Source organism: Panicum virgatum, chromosome 7K, assembly GCF_016808335.1.
Source record: "Panicum virgatum strain AP13 chromosome 7K, P.virgatum_v5, whole genome shotgun sequence".
In the NCBI taxonomy this organism is placed as follows: Eukaryota; Viridiplantae; Streptophyta; class Magnoliopsida; order Poales; family Poaceae; genus Panicum; species Panicum virgatum.
Window position 1 is genome coordinate 43233525 of NC_053142.1, and position 17851 is coordinate 43251375.

Sequence of the window (17851 nt, forward strand, 5' to 3'; positions counted from 1 at the left end):
AAAATCTGTGTAACTTCCCTTCAAACTCGAAAGCATGTGAGGCGCAATGGTGCGGCTGTGCCTCTCCAAACAGGAGGTCACGGGATCAATTCCCTATCTTGTGCGCATTTCCTCCTTTTTTTATGCTCATTTTATGTATTTTATTCTCTTCCTACCCTGAGTTTCTGCTAATTTTATGTGTTTTATTTTTTTTGTTTTTTCTTGCCATACCTTAACTTTCAACCGTCCTCCGCCACCTAATTTTATGTGTTTTATTTTTTTTGTTTTTTCTTGCCATACCTTAACTTTCAACCGTCCTCCGCCACTGGCTCGGTCTGCGCTGAAATCTCGTACTACGCGACACGAATGTCATCCAGGGCGCGGCATTTCTTTCCCGAATCAGGCCAAGAATGCAAGGAGCACGTACCGGCAATAAATTAATTGGCACGGATGATGCAGGATCGACCGGAGCTGTGTGTACGCGCGCTCTCTCTCCTCCTCGGAATGCGTGCTAACAAAAGCACTGCAAGATGTCCTGATGCTCAATTATAGGAGACTAGGAGATTACGGCCCCGTTTAGTTCGCGAAAATATCGGGGTTTTGACACCGTAGCACTTTCATTATTATTTGGTAATTAATATCTAATTATAGACTAATTAGGTTTAAAAGATTTGTCTCATGCTAATCAGTTAGACTATGTAATTAGTTATATTTTTAACTGCATTTAATACTTCATATATGTGTCCGAATATTTGATGTGACAGATATTGTAGAAATTTTTTTGGGAACTAGAAAGGGCCGTAGGATACTAGGATGGATGGGATACGGCCCGTTTGCGGTTGCGGAGCAATGCATATATAGTGCATACACCACACAATGCAACTACAGGCTACAAAAGGCTAGGAAGCCATCGCTAGACACTGAAAAATTCTCTTCCCCAGCCCCCTCCCTGCTGACGGGCACGGCGGCATCGTCGTCAGGCTAGGATATCGGCTACGCCGCCGGCGCACGAGCCCGGGATCGGATGCCGGGACGGTCGGCGAGAGGAAGGGTGTCGTCGCTAGCTAGCTGCTCCTGCCCGTAGCCTGGAGCCGCCTGCGCGCACCGCTAGCTGCACTGGGCGACACATGCCTATCCACTGTGGGTCTGGGGCCATATGCGGATATGCCACCGCCAGCAGCGTACTGTGCCAGTTGGTGGTATCCCAGCGCCGCCTGTGCTGTGCTGTGCTGCGCAAGGAGTAAAGAGCGAGCTACAGTAGCCGCAGCAGCACCTGCTGCCAGTGCGCCTGTCTAGCTAGCTACGCGTGTGTGTACGTACGCGCCCGCCCGGCCCGGCCTGTTCTCACCCGAAACGCTACACTAATGGCCGGAGAGACAACACATGGCAGCAGCCCTGCCCGTGATCCTGGGGCAAATCTGAGCGTTCTCGTCGTCCTAGCAATCGAGCTGCTGATGAGGCCGTTGCGGTGGATGGATAGATCGCGCGCGGATGCCCCCTTGCAAAATAAAAAAGACTGCATTTTCATCATTTTAAACAAGTGCCGATAACTCAAGAGTACATATTGTCATAAGCGCCTCTGTTCGTTGCATCCAATTAATAATATTTTTCTCTTACACCAAACCAGCACTAGTGAGCCGCCACCAACCAGACAGCAGTATTTATCTCTCATAATAAATCAGCACTAGCCACTAGCCACAGTACAGCGAACAGAGTAGGTGCGAGCATGCACTTATTTATGCTGCTTAAGAGGAAGAGGGGATCGATCAGCGTGTCCTCCCGCGCAGCTGTGCCCGAGCTTCCTCCCTCTGCTACACATGGAAGGAAGGAAAGCTCTGCAAAATTCCCTCCTCCTGACACGCCGGCATCAGGGGTTAGCTCGATCGTCTCCCGTGTGCTGCCGCCGATGCCGGCGCGGAAGGCCAGGACGCCCCGCAGGCCATGGCAACAAGGATATATCCATGCTCGCAGTGCCGTGGTGCAGCGTCGCCGCTCGCTGCCCGCCGCGCCGCACAGGCCACTGCTAGTCTGCTACGACTACGACATGCCTATCCACTGTAACACTAGCTAGCAAGGCAAGCAAGCTCTGCTGCGTCCGCGGCATGTTCACGACGCCCCTGTAGCACAGGGAGTAATAGGAGGAGATCGCAGCACAGCAGCAGCCTCTGGCTTTCGCTGTGCCACTAGGCCAGCTAGTAGGCGTGTAGTATAGTATACGCTCCCGTATCTCTCCCCGAAAAGACGTGGTGATATTACGAGGCTGCGTCAACATAATACGCCGGCCTGTGCGTCTGGGCGCGCAGCAGCTATTAGGGGCGTGTTTAGATGTTTCGGCAAAAAGAAAATAAAAGAGAATTATATTATTTCGGAGTACTAAATAAAATTTATTTATAAAAGCTTTTGCACGGATGAGTTGTGAATCGCAAGACGAATTTAATAAACATAATTAATTCATAAATAGTTTATAATTAGTGAATGATTACTGTAGAATCACTGTTGCAAATCATGAATTAAGTTAGATTCGGCTCGCGATTTACAACTCATCCGTATAAAATATTTTATAAATAAATTTTATTTAGTACTCCATTCATGTGTTCACATATTTGACGTGTCGTTTTTTGAGATAAAATTTTTAAATCTAAACACGGCCTAGGTGTGTAGCGTAGCCGCCGTATGCGTAGGCAGCGCGCTAGCTGCCGCTCCGGCTCCGGCTTGGCACGTCGTGTTGCACGCCCCGAGCCCCCGACGACGCCCGACTGCCTGCCCGAGCGTGTTTAAGGGGGAGTTACGACGCGGGGGCAGGCGGGCAGTGGTGGCGGATCCGGCCTCTCGCGGAGTACACGGAAGGCCTGGACCTGGAGATACGCCTGTCAGGCGCGCTGCTTGCCTTGCCTCGCCGTGGGCTCCGGCCGGCAGCGGCTGCCCAGGCCAGGGACGGAGGAGACGTCTGCTTTAATTCAGGTCTTTTTACTTCCCACCCCATAAACTTGTAAACATTAAAAAAAAACGTCACATCAAATATTATGATACATACATGGAGTACTAACTGAAATCTATTTACAAAACTTTTTATATGGATAGACTGTAAATCGCGAGACGAATCTAATGAGCCTACATAATCCATGATTTGCAACAGTGTTACTACAGTACCATCCACTAATTTTTGATTAGTCATGGATTAATTAGCATCATTAGATTCATCTCGCGATTTACAACCCATCTGTGTAAAAAAATTTGTAAATAGACTTCATTTAGTACTTCAAATTAGCAAGATTCCGTCGCAAAAAATTTTACGCTTCATCTAAACACACCCTTACTTTCTAGCCAATGAACAGTACCGGCTTGACATCCACTTTTCCACGGTGTGCCATGCACTGTACTTGCTCGGTCCATCGTTGGCGGGACGCCTGCCACTACCGGATTTCTTCATTTCGCCGTGTGCCCCCATTTAGCACACGGCAAAGTTTTCGCCGTGGGTGACCGACGGCGAAGCACCGACGGCAGCCACTAGCACGGCGAAGAAGGTGTTTGCCGTGTGTCATATATCGGGCATACGGCGAATGTGTTCGCCGTATGTTATTCATGGCACACGGCGAAATAAAGATAACAAACGGCGTCGGCTGGAGTTGACGGCGGCGGAGTCGACTTCACCGTGTGCTAAACATGTGACACATGGCAAAGATTAAAAAAATAAAAAAAGACGCACGCGCACGCCGCGAGTCCACGCCGCCGCACGCGCACGGGCCGGCTGCCGCGCGCCGCTGCGTCCCGCCTCCGACGCACGCCACCCACCGCGAGTCCACGCCGCCGCAAGCGCACGCGCCCGCACGCCGCCCGCCGCGAGTCCTCGCCGCTGCCGGCCGCCGCACGCGCCCGCACGCTCCCTGACCTGCATGCGCACAGCACGAATGGATGGCACGTCTCATATTCTCATTTGCTGCTGCCTGCCCACCTCTTCCCTCTCCTTTTGCTACCAACGAGGAGGGCTCAGAAGGAATTGAAAGAAGAGGAGCTACAGATGGGAGCAGGCGGTACCTCCTTCTCCGAGGCGCACTCCTCCTCGTTGCAGTCGGAGTCCTTCTGCGCAGGCGCCGGCGAGGAAGGAGACGGAGACAACGAGGCGCTGCAGGTGAGTAGGAACGGCCTGCTGCCGCTAACGCCGCCGATGACGGCGCCTCGGACAAGGCTCGCCTGAGGCTTGCTGCTCCCCAGGAAGATGCAGCCGCTGGCCGAGGGCATGTACTGCGCAGGGCAAGCCATCTCCCCCTCTCCTCGTTTCTACCGAAACACAGCAGCGGAGAGGTAGCGTGTGCAGTGTATTTAAGTTATGAAAATGTAGTTAGCCGTGTGCCAAAATCCAAGACACACGGCGAAGTCTTACTTTGCCGTGTGTCAGATCCAAGACACACGGCGAAGCCTCGACTTCGCTGTGTGTCAGACTCTAGACACACGACAAAGTTAATTTCTACAATTTCATGTCTACTATTTTGATAATGAAATATTCAAAAATTAACTAAATATAAACACTCATATTTTTTATACGGCCTCCATGACATGATAAATATTTTTTTTGACTAACTCAAATTTCATTGTTTCATGTCATTATTGATTATAGTTTAATTATGTCAATTAAAATAGTTTACTTGCAAATAATACATTAAAAATACCAAATAGACCCGGAAAAATATGAAAATTCAACATGAATCAATCATTAACGCATATTGTCTATAGCAAAAGTTTAAAAGTCAAACTCAAATTTTTCTATCATGACACGTACAAATCTAAACTCATCCTCTTCTTCTCTCTGAATCTTCTTCGGGAAACTCTCAATTGGTAAGCATTATCGTGACAAAATATTCGTATCGTGCTCAAATTTTTACCATACGTTCCACGTATGATAGCACGAAGCTGCGGCAAATCTCATAATTTTCTGACGTCATTCTAATTTTGTAGAATTTAAACACTATTTGCCACCTCGATCGTCGTAATATTTCATTACCAGAAACTTTGAAATTTTGTTTCAAATACTATTTAAGCTCTAACACTACAGTCAATATTATGAATATCATTTTTTACAATTTTTTTTCCTATTATTTCATGCCCTTTGGAATTATATTTGATTTATACGGAAAAAACATTGAAATGAAATAAATTAGTTAAATACAATTAATATGTCTATAAAAATATCATATTCAAGCATAGAGTACCAAACAAAATATGGAGACTGTAGAAAAAATTTGGAAGCAAAAACATGAATTTTTTCCGTGTTCGCCGTGTGCTGGACTGAGGCACATGACAAACACAATCTTTGCCGTGTGCCTAGGGCCAGGCACACGGCAAAGGTTCATGTTTGCCGTGTGTCATACTGGACACACGGCAAATAATGACGTCCGTCAGGGTCCTAGACATATGCCACACGGCGAAGATTGGAGTTCGCCGTGTGCTAGAGCTTGGCACACGGCGAAGAGCGCGGTTCGCCGTGTGTTTGTTGTTTGCCGTGTGTTTTCTTGCAGACACATGGCAAATTCTTTCTTTGCCGTGTGCCCGATAAAATGCACACGGCAAAGATTCTGGCACACGGCGAATTAGCGTTTTCCGGTAGTGTGCACCGGTACTCGATGCGCATGCATGTGGATGCCGGGAAGGTGTCTAGAATGATTTTATCGTGTCTGCACGCCCTGGACCTACAGATTAAATTGGGAGATTCGTTGCAGCTGGCGTCTCGATCGAACTGAAGAAATAAAACGGAATAGTCTTTTTAATCGAATTAGGATGAATAATATGAGTGAAATAATATCCTAATAATAAATTTGCAGCACAATCATTTCCCTTTATTCCCTTGTTTGAGATGGGTGAAAAATCCGAGACTACTTGTAACTTGAAAGACGGAATTTCTCTTATGACGACACATTTTTTTCTGGTAATGTTTTAAGAGGTTGCCTTTAAGCTTCCATGATAATCGAAAAAAATCCTTTTCTTTTTCAGAAAAGATCAACCAAACATAGATTTGGTGGACTCCACTACTTCCAATTCTCAAATAACCGCCATTTTGGTATGCATTTGGTCATCAACGCATTTTGTTTTGACCATCAGTACTTCTTTGATTATTTCAATTTAAAAAATCGTATGTATAGATTTGTCCTCCTTGTGTTTTTTCCAAAATTTTGTACATTAAATATATTTTGAATGTGTTTAATACTATTCATTCATGGTAAAAGCAATATTTTGTTAACCACATCTTGCTGCTCACAATTATTAATTGAGAATCAGAGAAAGTATAATCTTTGTTAGCAACAATGATTTTTATTACATTAAATTTACAACTAGGGAAAGTAACACCTGATATGTTTAATCTATGTATCTAGGCATCTCTCGTTGCCGAGTGATAACCCAAGTACCCACAGTACAGGCTTTACATTACCTACCTTTAGCATTATGAAAAAATATCCCTTCTTCTAAACTACCTATCCATGCTACTGTGAAAAAACCCTCCCTAACCCTAATATACATGGAACCTGCTTATAAATTACCCGCATTTACTGAGGCAGCTCGATGTGTTGCTATCTTCTGCTCCATACGCTTTCTACCTGAAAATAATTTTCGGTTCAATTATGCGGTGAAGCTCTGAGGCTGAACTCAAAATAAAGGAAAATATTAACACCATAACCAACCAACATTATGAATGTGTTGGAATAAAAAGGAGAAACATTAGGCACGGTAAGATTCTTATTCAGCAAAGAAATATAGTTTTGCAAACTCTCTAATATACACCCCCATCAGCCATCATCATTAGCCATTAGGTGCTGATGTACCATCTCGCTGGTAAAAAAAAAAGAGAGAGAGAAGGAGCTAGGGAATTTCTCATTACCCGGCGGGCGGTCAGGCGGAGGCAGTCCCAGCAGCCTTGCGCGGGAACGCCATGGCCCATGGGTGGGTCTCCTTCCGTCCTTCGTCGTCCTTTCGTACATATCCATTACCATGAGCTGCCGCCTGCCGCCTGCCGCGGTGCCACGGCCAAAACTTTGGTTTCTACGGCTGCATTTAGTTCCAAAATTTCTCTATCTAAATTTAACTATTTATCTATCACATCAAATTTCTTGCCTCATGCATGGAGTATTAAATATAGATAAATAAAAAAACTAATTGTATAGTTTTAATGTACACGATGAGATGAATCTTTTGAGCCTAGTTAGATCATAATAGGACAACAATTACCACAAATAAATAAAAAATACTATAGTGTGCTACAGTATTCGATGTAACCCTTTTTACCACTATTTTACGGAAGCGCAACTTTTATGGCAACTTTGCTTCTACACGTAGGCAAAGCAAAGGGAAGGGCGCAGGCAGGCGAGAGTAAAAGTGCATAGGCTCCGTAGGCTTCGGTCAGTTCTGCTCTTCGGCTCTTCCAGTCCAGTTCACGCTGCTGCACACCCGACTCATCGAAAATTTCTAGGTCTGTCTGCTAGCCACCATGCACCCTCTCCATGTTCATGCGTGCATGGAAGCTAATGTGGACCATGGTGCGAGGAATTTCCAGAGGCACAAGATCTTTCAGTTCAGAGCTTGTGAATCTCTCTGCAATTCTTTCAAGAGGACTCCTTTGTTCAAAAAAAAAAAAAAAACTGGCAAGCTGCCAGCAGCTACAGTATTCCTCAGTACCAGTATCTTGTTCCCCTCTGTTTGTGCCCTTTCCATCGCCACCAGCTACGTCAAAACAACCTATGCGCTCCTCCTGTACATTTTCCCGTGACTTCACCTGCGAAGATGAATCCTCTCCACATTCTGATAACGCAAGGGACAACGCAAACTTAAGTGCCTTTTGTTTGCATCCAAGTAGACTTTTGTGTCGAGAAGAGACGAAAACTGCCGTGTCCCTGAACACAAAATACACGGCAAAGCAACGGTCCAGGGGCCTGCAAAACATTTAAACCCCGTTTGTTTCGTTGCAAGTCCTGACTCTCCTGCAGGCTGGAACGGGGACACGGGACATGGGGCGTTCCTTCTTGCAATTTTATTATTTTACCCTGAGGTGAGACATTACTGCCCCGTGGACGGATCGATTTGACGTGTGAGTGACCGACGTCTCCATGCATCGTCATCCCTGAAGCCAGGTCTAATCGTCTACGGAGTACGAGCCGATTTGAGTTGTTGGCACTCCCAAGAATGGAGCTTGGTCTGACCTGGGCTTCTAGCCTTGTTTTAACACTGGCAGAGTGGCACGTGCCAAGCACCAAGCCCGCGGCGCTGCGGATGGATGCCGGCCGCGGCCGGCTTACGTGATCTGAAGCTCGATCGCTCGTCACTCGTCAGTACATCGCTGGCCACAAGCTACCATGCCATGGAACCATTATTCCCAAGCATCATGCATGCATATACACAGTACATACAGTATAATAGAGAGGAGGTGTAGTAGTAGTGTAGGCACGTCCCTCTATACAAACGATCTTTGACCGTGTCGACAGTTAAAGTGGTGGAGCCTGGATACGCGTCCATCATTGATTGGCCACCACGGCGGCGTACGTGTACCGGCGCGCGATGATACTTCTACAGTTCCGGTACGTGTGTGTCCGCAGAACATGGACCATGCAGCAGTACTGCGGCCACGCACTCTCATTGAAAGGCTTCTTCAGAGTGCTTCCAAGTTACACAAAACAAACTTTAGGATTATACTTTAAAAATCAGTAATATATAGGGAATCGTCCAATCGGTATAGTCAGATCATAATTGCTTTTACTCTGTTTCTATAAAGCATCACCCCATAGCCACTGTGTTTGCTGTGGTGTGGCCGGTGACTGATGCTGATTTATTGTGAAAGAAAAATACTGCTGGTGGCTGGTGACTGGTGCTGGTTGCAGCGAACAGACATGTGCACCACTTCTGTTGTGTACTACTTAATCCAAATAATCCAAAATATCTCTCTAACCTTCATCCAAATTACCGAACTGTAAATTGTTGGAAACAATCTGAAATGTCCCTCTAAACGTACGTACAAATAACTAACCTCAATAATTGTAAATATAGAGAAATTAGCTCAAGTTGCACGTGTATGATATATCGCACCGGACAGATGATGTATGATATAAGCTGTTTAAATTATTTAGCTGCAGGTCTCACGTTTATCCATCCATGAATTTCTAATACTGCTATGATCCATATATTCTCTTTTCTGCTTCACCTATTACTCTAGTAATTTTTATTCTAGACGTGCATGGGTGACTTGTACTAGTAATAGGTGTTAAAAGGAATAATAAAATCTTACGGTATATTATAGTCGCAAGTTGCAACTTCATTTACTTTGGATGGGATTCAGGCAGGACCCTGAATCCAGCCGGTCTGCGCTGCAACCGTATACTTCATTTACTGTTTGATGAAGGGATCCGCCTAGCCGCGGGCAGCGTGCATATAAATACCGATACCGAGCGGAAACACGTACGCACTGACGGGTAAAGCAGGTAGTCCGTACGTACGATGTATACTACAGTCCACGCGCACGCTGTTGAAGTAGTCGCTGTCGTATTCTACGAGCGTACGCGTACGAGTACGGAGTACTACACCCGCGTATTCTTAGCCACGCATCAGACCTGACATCCAAAAGAACAGTGGTAATTCTTTTAAAAAAATAAGAACAGTGGTAAAAGAAAATTTTCCAGCTGTAGCGCTGGATTTGTTGAGTTGATCTCCACCAGTTGGTCCAACGATCAACTCGGCCTTTGACTCGCGGTCTGATCGGGAGCGCCCAGCCCAATGCAAGGCTATTGGGCCCCCGTCGCGTAGTGACTAAATAGGAGGTGGGGGTTGGTGGCTAGGGTTATGAGATTCACTGCCGCCACTATTCCCACCGTCCTAACCCTAATCCGATCTAAACAGTGGGCTGTCAGCGACGGGAAACTCCACTACCCCGTCGCCATCAGGTCATCGCCGCCCTGCACTACGACAACACCGCCACCACGACGTCTCTGCACAGCGCGTCGCTGGCCCAGCGCAGAACTTCACCGACGAACCCACGGTGTCCTGCAACTTCTACATCCTGTTAAAAGAAAGTAACCACTCGATCTACTCCTAGACGATCCAACAGGTCTAACAATGGTATCAGTTAGCCGATCTAGCGAAGTAGATCGATTTGGGAATGGATCCGAACTCAGATCGAAAGAATCACAGAGAGAAAAGAAAAACATTTCGAATCGAATCGAAAGAGCAAAAACCCTAAACCTAGGGGATCGAGGTCGGTGGGACTCACATTCACCGCCGGCTGGATGCTCCAGCGCCGCGCGACGGCGCATGGCCGCCACCGCGCGGGGGAAGACTCGAGCCACTGCGCTAGAGGAAGGACCCTCTCGATGCGCGCGCTCGGGGCCCAGGGCGCCGTTTCGGAGCCGCTCGATGGCGGCGCGCTCCCCACAGCGAGCGCGCACGCCGGCGAGGGGGCCCGTGGTGGCGCAATCTCCTCCGGCTGCCGCTCGGTGTGCTCAGGGAGAAAGATTGAGAAAGGGGCTCGTGGATCTCGGGCCGTGTGCGCCGGTGAGGGGGGGCAGGCGGCGGCGGCCGCCCGCCGCTGCAAGAGCTGAGCCTCGTCGGGGGGAGAAAAGAAGGGGCCGGTGAGGGGGCGTGCAGCGGCGGTGCCGCCACCTCCTCCCAGCCAAGGGCCGCCGCCGCTCGGTGCACAGAAAGAAGGGGCCGGCGGCGGCGCCGTCCTTCCTCCTCCGGCCAGCTCCAGCGGCCGCCGCCTCCATGAGAGAGAGAAAGGGGGAGCAAATAGAACCTTGGGTTTCAGGGGGAGGACTAGCGACGGGTTTTGATCCCGCGAGGAAGGCGGACATCTGTCCGATTGCGCTGGACGGCCAGGATTGAGGCAAGGGGAGCCGAGCTGGGCTGCCGGCCCAGGCGGGAGCCGAAGCGGGCCGATCCGCTGTTTGCTGGGCCTCGCGTGCGATGCGCCGCGAGCTGGGCCGCCGGACCAGGCGGGTGCTGCTGGCTCAGCTACAGGCCGCTGGCTGTTTTTGCCTGCTGGGCGAAAGAGCACAATAACAGTATTGAATTTTTTTCAGAGACATTTTCCATGAATATTGATCAGGTTTTCATCTCTATTCAATTCGAACCAACGAGAGAATTATTTAGAGAATAAATGTGTAACACCCCGGTGTTAATTTTGGTGCTAGTCTTGTGGTTACTCTCTAATCATGGCTTAGTAATGTCTTTAGCTTGATCATGATCGTCGATAGTACTCAACTCTAGCCGAACTGTGAGCACATTTTTCTCTGTAATCCAAACTCCGAATCAATTTTCGTCCAATATCAAAGTGGTAGAACTAATCTTCTTCTACAACTTCTATTTTGGCCGAATTCCAAGTTTCAATGGAAAATTTTGAGTTTTGGGCAGTTAAAAGTGGAATCTGGAATTATTCGTCGTGTCTGGCCGGGACCGGTTAGACCGGTATGGGGCGCCGGTTAGACCGGTCGTCTCCCCTGTTCTGTTTAAGCGGCGGCGACAGTGTCGGTGCCGCCACGCGTCGCCTCTCCGGCGAGCTCCAGCGCCGCTTAAGCCTCTGCAGCCGTTCTAGTAGCCAATCCCGTTTTGCCTTCGTCGTACCCTTCCTCGTGCCGCGAGCGGAGCTAGCAAACCCTAGCGCCGCCACATGCCGTGACGACCATTCCGTTGTCGTCTCACCACCATTCTTCGAGCTCGAGCCCTCCCCGAGCCACTCCACCTCACCCCACACCTCCACAGTTCCGCCCCGACCTCGATTGGGCCGTTACCCGGCCGGAATCGAAGCCGCCGCCGCCGACCACCCGAAACCCGACCGCCGGAGCTCTGCCCTCTCATCGACGTCCCATTTGCGCCCCTCCTCAACTCGATTCAAGGTAGTGGTGGACTTCGCCATACCCTAATCCATGTCCCCGACCTCTTTTTCCTCGGGTTCATGCGCCAACTTCGCCGGGAACGCCTCTCACCGCCGTGCGCTGCTGCTTGCCGCCGCCCGCTCGTCGCCCCGCGCTCTGGGCCGAGCTCCTGCACCACTTCCGCGTGCACGGAGGCAGCCTAACCCTGCTGGACGCTCCCCGCCCTTCCTTTGCCGCCGCCTCGCCCCTCGCCGGCGGGAACGCTGCCGCCGTCAAACCGTGCCGCGCGGTCTCTGCTCTGTTGGCGGGCGCCTCCCAGGGAAGCGGTTAGACTACTATGAAAGACCGGTTAAACCGGTCTTCACCGGTCAGACCGGTGTAGTGAACCGGTCCACTAATCCTTTTTATGTGTTGATCTCCCAAAATTCCTAGTAATTCGTAGAAAAATCCTAAAAATGCAAAACCAGTTCATATAGCTTCATAATTTCGTGCTCTATCTGATAGAGCCATGTAATAGATAGATTACATCCTTTTGCTAGATGGTTTCATTTGCACTTGTTTAATAGTAGTTGAGACCTAGAACACCTCCTTTCGGACTTAGAGTTAAGCCTGATCTGATCAATGCACCCTCTTGTCTTCTTTGATGGAGACACTTCAGGCTAAAAGCAATTAAGGACTAAAATTTCATTCAGCACTGCACCATCCTTGAACCATAGCTAAGAAGGTTGTTTCCAGTTTTGGCCGCGCGTTCTTTTGGAAGCATTGCTTTGCATTGCATTGCCTTTCTTTTTATGCATCTCATGCATAGCATATTTTACTTGGGTAGCCGCTGACACCGAGGTAGCCTATGAGCTAGTTGCTGAGCCGGTCCAGGAGCCACCAGCAGGAGAGCAGCAGATCGAGGAAGCCTTTGAGAAAGCTCCGGAAGATGTTGCTAACCCCGCTGACCTGCAAGGCAAGCCCCGGAGCATAACCCTTACTTAAATTTTATGCAATGTTATTAAGTATGTACTTGTGCATTAAGTTTCTAGGAGTTGTATGGAACTCTAGATGCATAATGTCTAGGTTATCCAATGTCTCAACTAGTGTGGGCAGATCGATAGCGCTGCTACGCCTGAATAAAACCCGGTAGAAGACGGATGATTTCCTGTCACTCGCGAGATATAAGTGGTTACTTCAGTAAGAGAAGTGAGCATGTTACTGTAAGGATGAGAATGGAGACCGGGCGGAGGAAAGGTTGGACATGGTTATGAATTAAAGAAAAGTTGAGCCTCCGGCTATGTCGATTGAGGACCGTACCATTGTTGGCACTACTGATCGAGGATTAAACAGTACTAACCACATGTCGGGAGTAGGAGGGAGTCGAAACCGGTAAGCTAATTACCTAAATTGCGTCGGAATCTGATTCTCCACCCGTGGTGCTGGGCAAGGGTTGACGGATGGTGAAGTCGTCCACGGGTTCACCGGGTGTTCGCACGTGCGGGGCTCATCATCCGGATGTTTGCGGGCTTGACTCAGGCTTCGGGGTAATCATGGGAACAGTTGCTCGGTGTGACTCGCCGGGGTCGCACTTGGCGTGTGAGTTAGGTCCACCTTGCAAGGTTAAATCAGATCGATTCGCCGTGACTCGCGGATATGAGAACCTTGATCTCTCTGTCACATCGTAGTAAAGAAGTGAAATGAGACTAGAATGGAAATGTTGAGTTGTTTGTTCTAAAATATAATATGATCAACCATGTATGCTCTAGAAAAATAGGCGAACCTAGTTTGTAGCTGTCAAATCAATTGGAGCTAAAATATTGAAAGTAAGGATTCAGTATTAGTATCTTTTCCGCAAAACAACTCCAGAGCCAAAGAGCTTTGCATGTCTAGTTAATGGGCTAAGTATATCCATAGACGGGTAAGTCTTGCTGAGTATTAGAGTACTCAGGGTTTGGTTGTACCCCCTTCTGAGCATGCTGTGTTCCGGAAGACTTCGAGGAGATCTACGTGTCTTGGAGTGGTCAGCCTCTTCCTCTGGGTTGGACTGTCTAATGGGTTCCGTCTTCTCCGTGAAGTGCAGGCAGGTGAGTCTCAGATCAGTGGGCAAGATGTGAAGCTCGTCTTTTGTCATCGACGTTATCTACTGTATTGTATTTTTGAAGCTTGTTTCAGACTTGTTGTTATTTCCGCTGTGTTTGAACTCCGGTATTTGAAATGTAACCCTGGAGTGTAAAACTTTGTTGTAAATTATTTCGGAAGCCTGGGTTAACCTCTGTTGTAAATTAATTTGAACTCTGCTTTTGCTCGTAATCACCTGTGCTCGTCTTTTGGCGAGAGTTCCCGTGTAATCGATCCTGGTTACAGCAGGCAGTCTAGGTGTACTAGTTGAGTGCAATAACTGAGGATTAAACTTAAATGGTGGATTAGTGCACTTGATCGGTATTATTTGGACTGTTCACGCTCTGGTACTGTAGCAGGGTACTGTTCACGTGCGAGAAAAGGCTAGGGTTAGCCTTGGGTGCTCCGCTCCCCCTTGCTTTTATAGCCCCTGGGCGCTCCCTTAGGTGGGCTCCTCTTGGGCCCCACCTTGGGCGCCCCTTTTGGGCCTGAGAGGCCCATTAGTGCACCTAAGCCCAGTCTAATTTGGATCTCATCCTTATCAGGCTTCTTTCCCTTAAGTGTATGACCCTATGAGCTCACATGCGAATAGACATGGCCCGAGTACTCTTACTCGGCCCAATAGTAAACAGCGGCCTCTAGCAAGACATGTCAACTCCTATACGCACGCAAAGATCATATCAGACGAGCCGTCACAATGTCATATACATGTTGTTCCTTTTGCCTCACGATATTTGGTCTAGCTCCAAGCCAACCGCTCTTTCTCGATCCTGTGATTCGGAATCCTTGGTTAACTCTTAACCCAGCATGGCCATGCATTTCCTGATCCGAATCACTCGAGGGGCCTAGAGATATCTCTCTCTTGCAGAGAGGGGCAAATCCCATCTTGACTGAACATTTCTCACAGCATGCTTCTTGACAAACCCGAAAGCCACCTTTATAACTATCCAGTTACGGTGTAGCGTTTGATGAATCCTAAGTAAGTCGGTTCACATCTTAAGTACATACGACGATCTCAGGTCTTAGGACACAGCGTACATATTATGTAATGAGAAGTCATCATCTCGTGTTGAGTCAGTTCAGTCTCATGTCTCACATGAGACCACATTATTAGTTTGACATCCCCATGTCCATGACTTGTGAAACATAGTCAATCAACTAATACACGTGCCAGTCTAATATTCATGTGTGTCCTCACATGAACTCCGACTAGAAACATTTTAGAATATCCATACAAGTAAAGAGTTTCACAAATACTTCACATAAGCATTAATCAATACAAGTTGTCATCCATGGATATTCAAGGAACACTTTATTAACCATGAATACAGGGAAATATGATTGCCTCTAGGGCATATTTCCAACAGATGCTTGGATTCGCACCATCGAGGACAAGTTCAGCATCCTCAATTGCACAGAAGTGAATAAGGCTGCCTTTGCATCGCAGCAACTGAGAGGCCCAAAAAAGATATGGTGGGTTAATCATAAAGCATTGCTCCCTCCCAATACACAACACACTTGGAATGTGTTTGTGGCAGCATTCAAGGCCCATCATATTCCTACTAGTCTGATGAGAAGGAAGAGGGCAGAGTTCCTAGCATTGAAGCAAGGAAATAATACTGTTCTGCAGTATGCTCAAACCTTTAATCAGTTGTCTCGGTATGGTGGTTTCCATGTGGATAGTGACGAAAAGAGGCAGGATTGCTTCCGGAGGGGATTGAACATAAAGCTGCAGGACAAACTAGCTCTCACTACTTGTGCCAACTTTACAGAACTGGTTAATAAGGCAATTACTCAAGAAGATGCTACCTTCGCTCACAAGGCTGATGTAAGGATCGATGGACCAAGAGGGGGGGGGGGTGAATTGGGCCTTTTTCAAAATTCTAAAGCAATAAAACAACCTTAACCTATGCAAGGCTAGTAAGGCTCAATTCACCAACCGGCTAAACAAAGCAAACTACACAAGCTAACAAAGATATGAAACTAAGCAAGGTAGAGCTAAGCTATGATATCTAAGGTCAAGCACATGAAAGAAAGCATGAAAGTAAGTGCTTGAAATGAAAGAGAGTGCAAGAGACAACCGGATTTTTTCCCGTGGTGTCGATGTGTTGGCACACACCCCTAATCCACGTTGTGACACTCACTAAGAGTCTTGTCACCTCCCATGTCACCGAGACTTGGGCGCTCACTAAGAGTCTCCGTTCACCATCCCGGCGTGGTGGAGCTCAAGCCACGTACAATCTTCTTCTCCGGGCTCCCACAATCCTTGGCAAGCTCCGCGAGAAACACTTCGATCACCAAGATCGTCTAAGTGCTGCCAAACACCAAGAGTAACAAGTTCCTAAGCCTTCACTTGACCTACACTCAGTTGGCCCTAGCTCAAGCACACTTGCTACACTTGCAATGGATGAGTTCTTCAAGGTTGAAGCACAAACTAAGCACTAGATCTTCTCTCTTTTGCTCAAAGCTCTATCTCTTCTTCTCAAGGGTGGCCTCAGGTTTTCAAGGTGTCAAAAGGCAACTAAAATGAACCAGGGGGTACCCTTATATAGAGTGGAGGAGGTCACATAGCCGTTGGAGGTTTTCTGCAGAAAAACCGTGACCACCGGAAGAACCGACGGTATAGAAAATATGGGCATCGGTTCAACCGGTCTCTCTGTGTCAAAGAAGTAGCCGTTGGAGTTCTGACACAGTATCCACGCTTGCGTCATTGCACCGGTGCATGCTCCGTAGGGGCATTGGTTCAACCAGTGCTGAAGAGGTTCGCTGATCAACTCAAACAAGCGTTCTGGAACAAAGTACATCCAATGCACCGGTGCTTTGTTTCTGAACCATCGGTTCAACCGGTGCTCAAGAGAAGTTGGAGTCCATCAAACATGCTCTCTGGAACAAAAGACTGTCATTGCACCGGTGCTTTGATTTCGGAGCGTCGGTTCAACCGGTGCTGAAGAGAGGTTGAAATCCATCAAAACATGCTCTCTGGAACAAAGGACTTTCATTGCACCGGTGCTTATCTTCTTGATCATCGGTTCAACCGGTGCTTTACTTGATATCTGCCTTCATTCAGAGAAGATGGACCGACAGGGCATCGGTCCTTCCGCCATGCATCGGATGCTCCGATGCTTGTGCACCGGTTCAACCGGTGCTACTGATTTTCTTTGTTTTCAGTTGTTTTGACTTGGATTCGAATGTGGCTTTGATTGTTTCTTCTTCCAAGAGTTGTGTTGACTTCTATTGACCATCTTTTGCTGTTTTTGAGTGAGTGTGTAATTTGTCTAGGGCCAACTCAAGTTTGATCAAGCTACTAACTCATGAACCCCTCTTAATAGTGCGATCACTACAAAACTATAAAACCTATACTAACCTAAGTGTCCTTCTCAACCTTGTGACACTTAGGACTAGAAAGATCCTTAGCCTTGACAAATATAAGTTAAAAGCCGAGATCGCCTTTTTGAATGACCGAAATTGAGGGGCCTCTTTTGACATACGACCAAATGAGCGATAATGATCTATTAAGCTGCACAAACTCATTAGTCACAATAATGGTTGTCATTAATCACCGAAACATACCTTGAGGGCCTAGATGCTTACAATCTCCCCCTTTTTGGTGATTGATGACAACACAACCATAAATAACGAGAGAGCGAGAAAGATAAAGCAAGATAAACACAAGCGAACTCGAAAAGAAGGACCAAAGAGCTCAACGGCTCAAACGAAATTCATAGATATGTCTCAAAGCACGGCATACTCAAGCGACAAATGTACATATCCATGAATTAACATCAAATGTGATACAAAGAATCAAAGTCCTGATAACTACGAGCTCTCTCTCTAGCTCTACCCTCCCCCTAACTCTTTACCCTCCCCCTAACACCTCTCCCCCTTTGGCAACAAGGCACCAAAAAGGAAGGCGATCTAATCCTGAGCAGGAG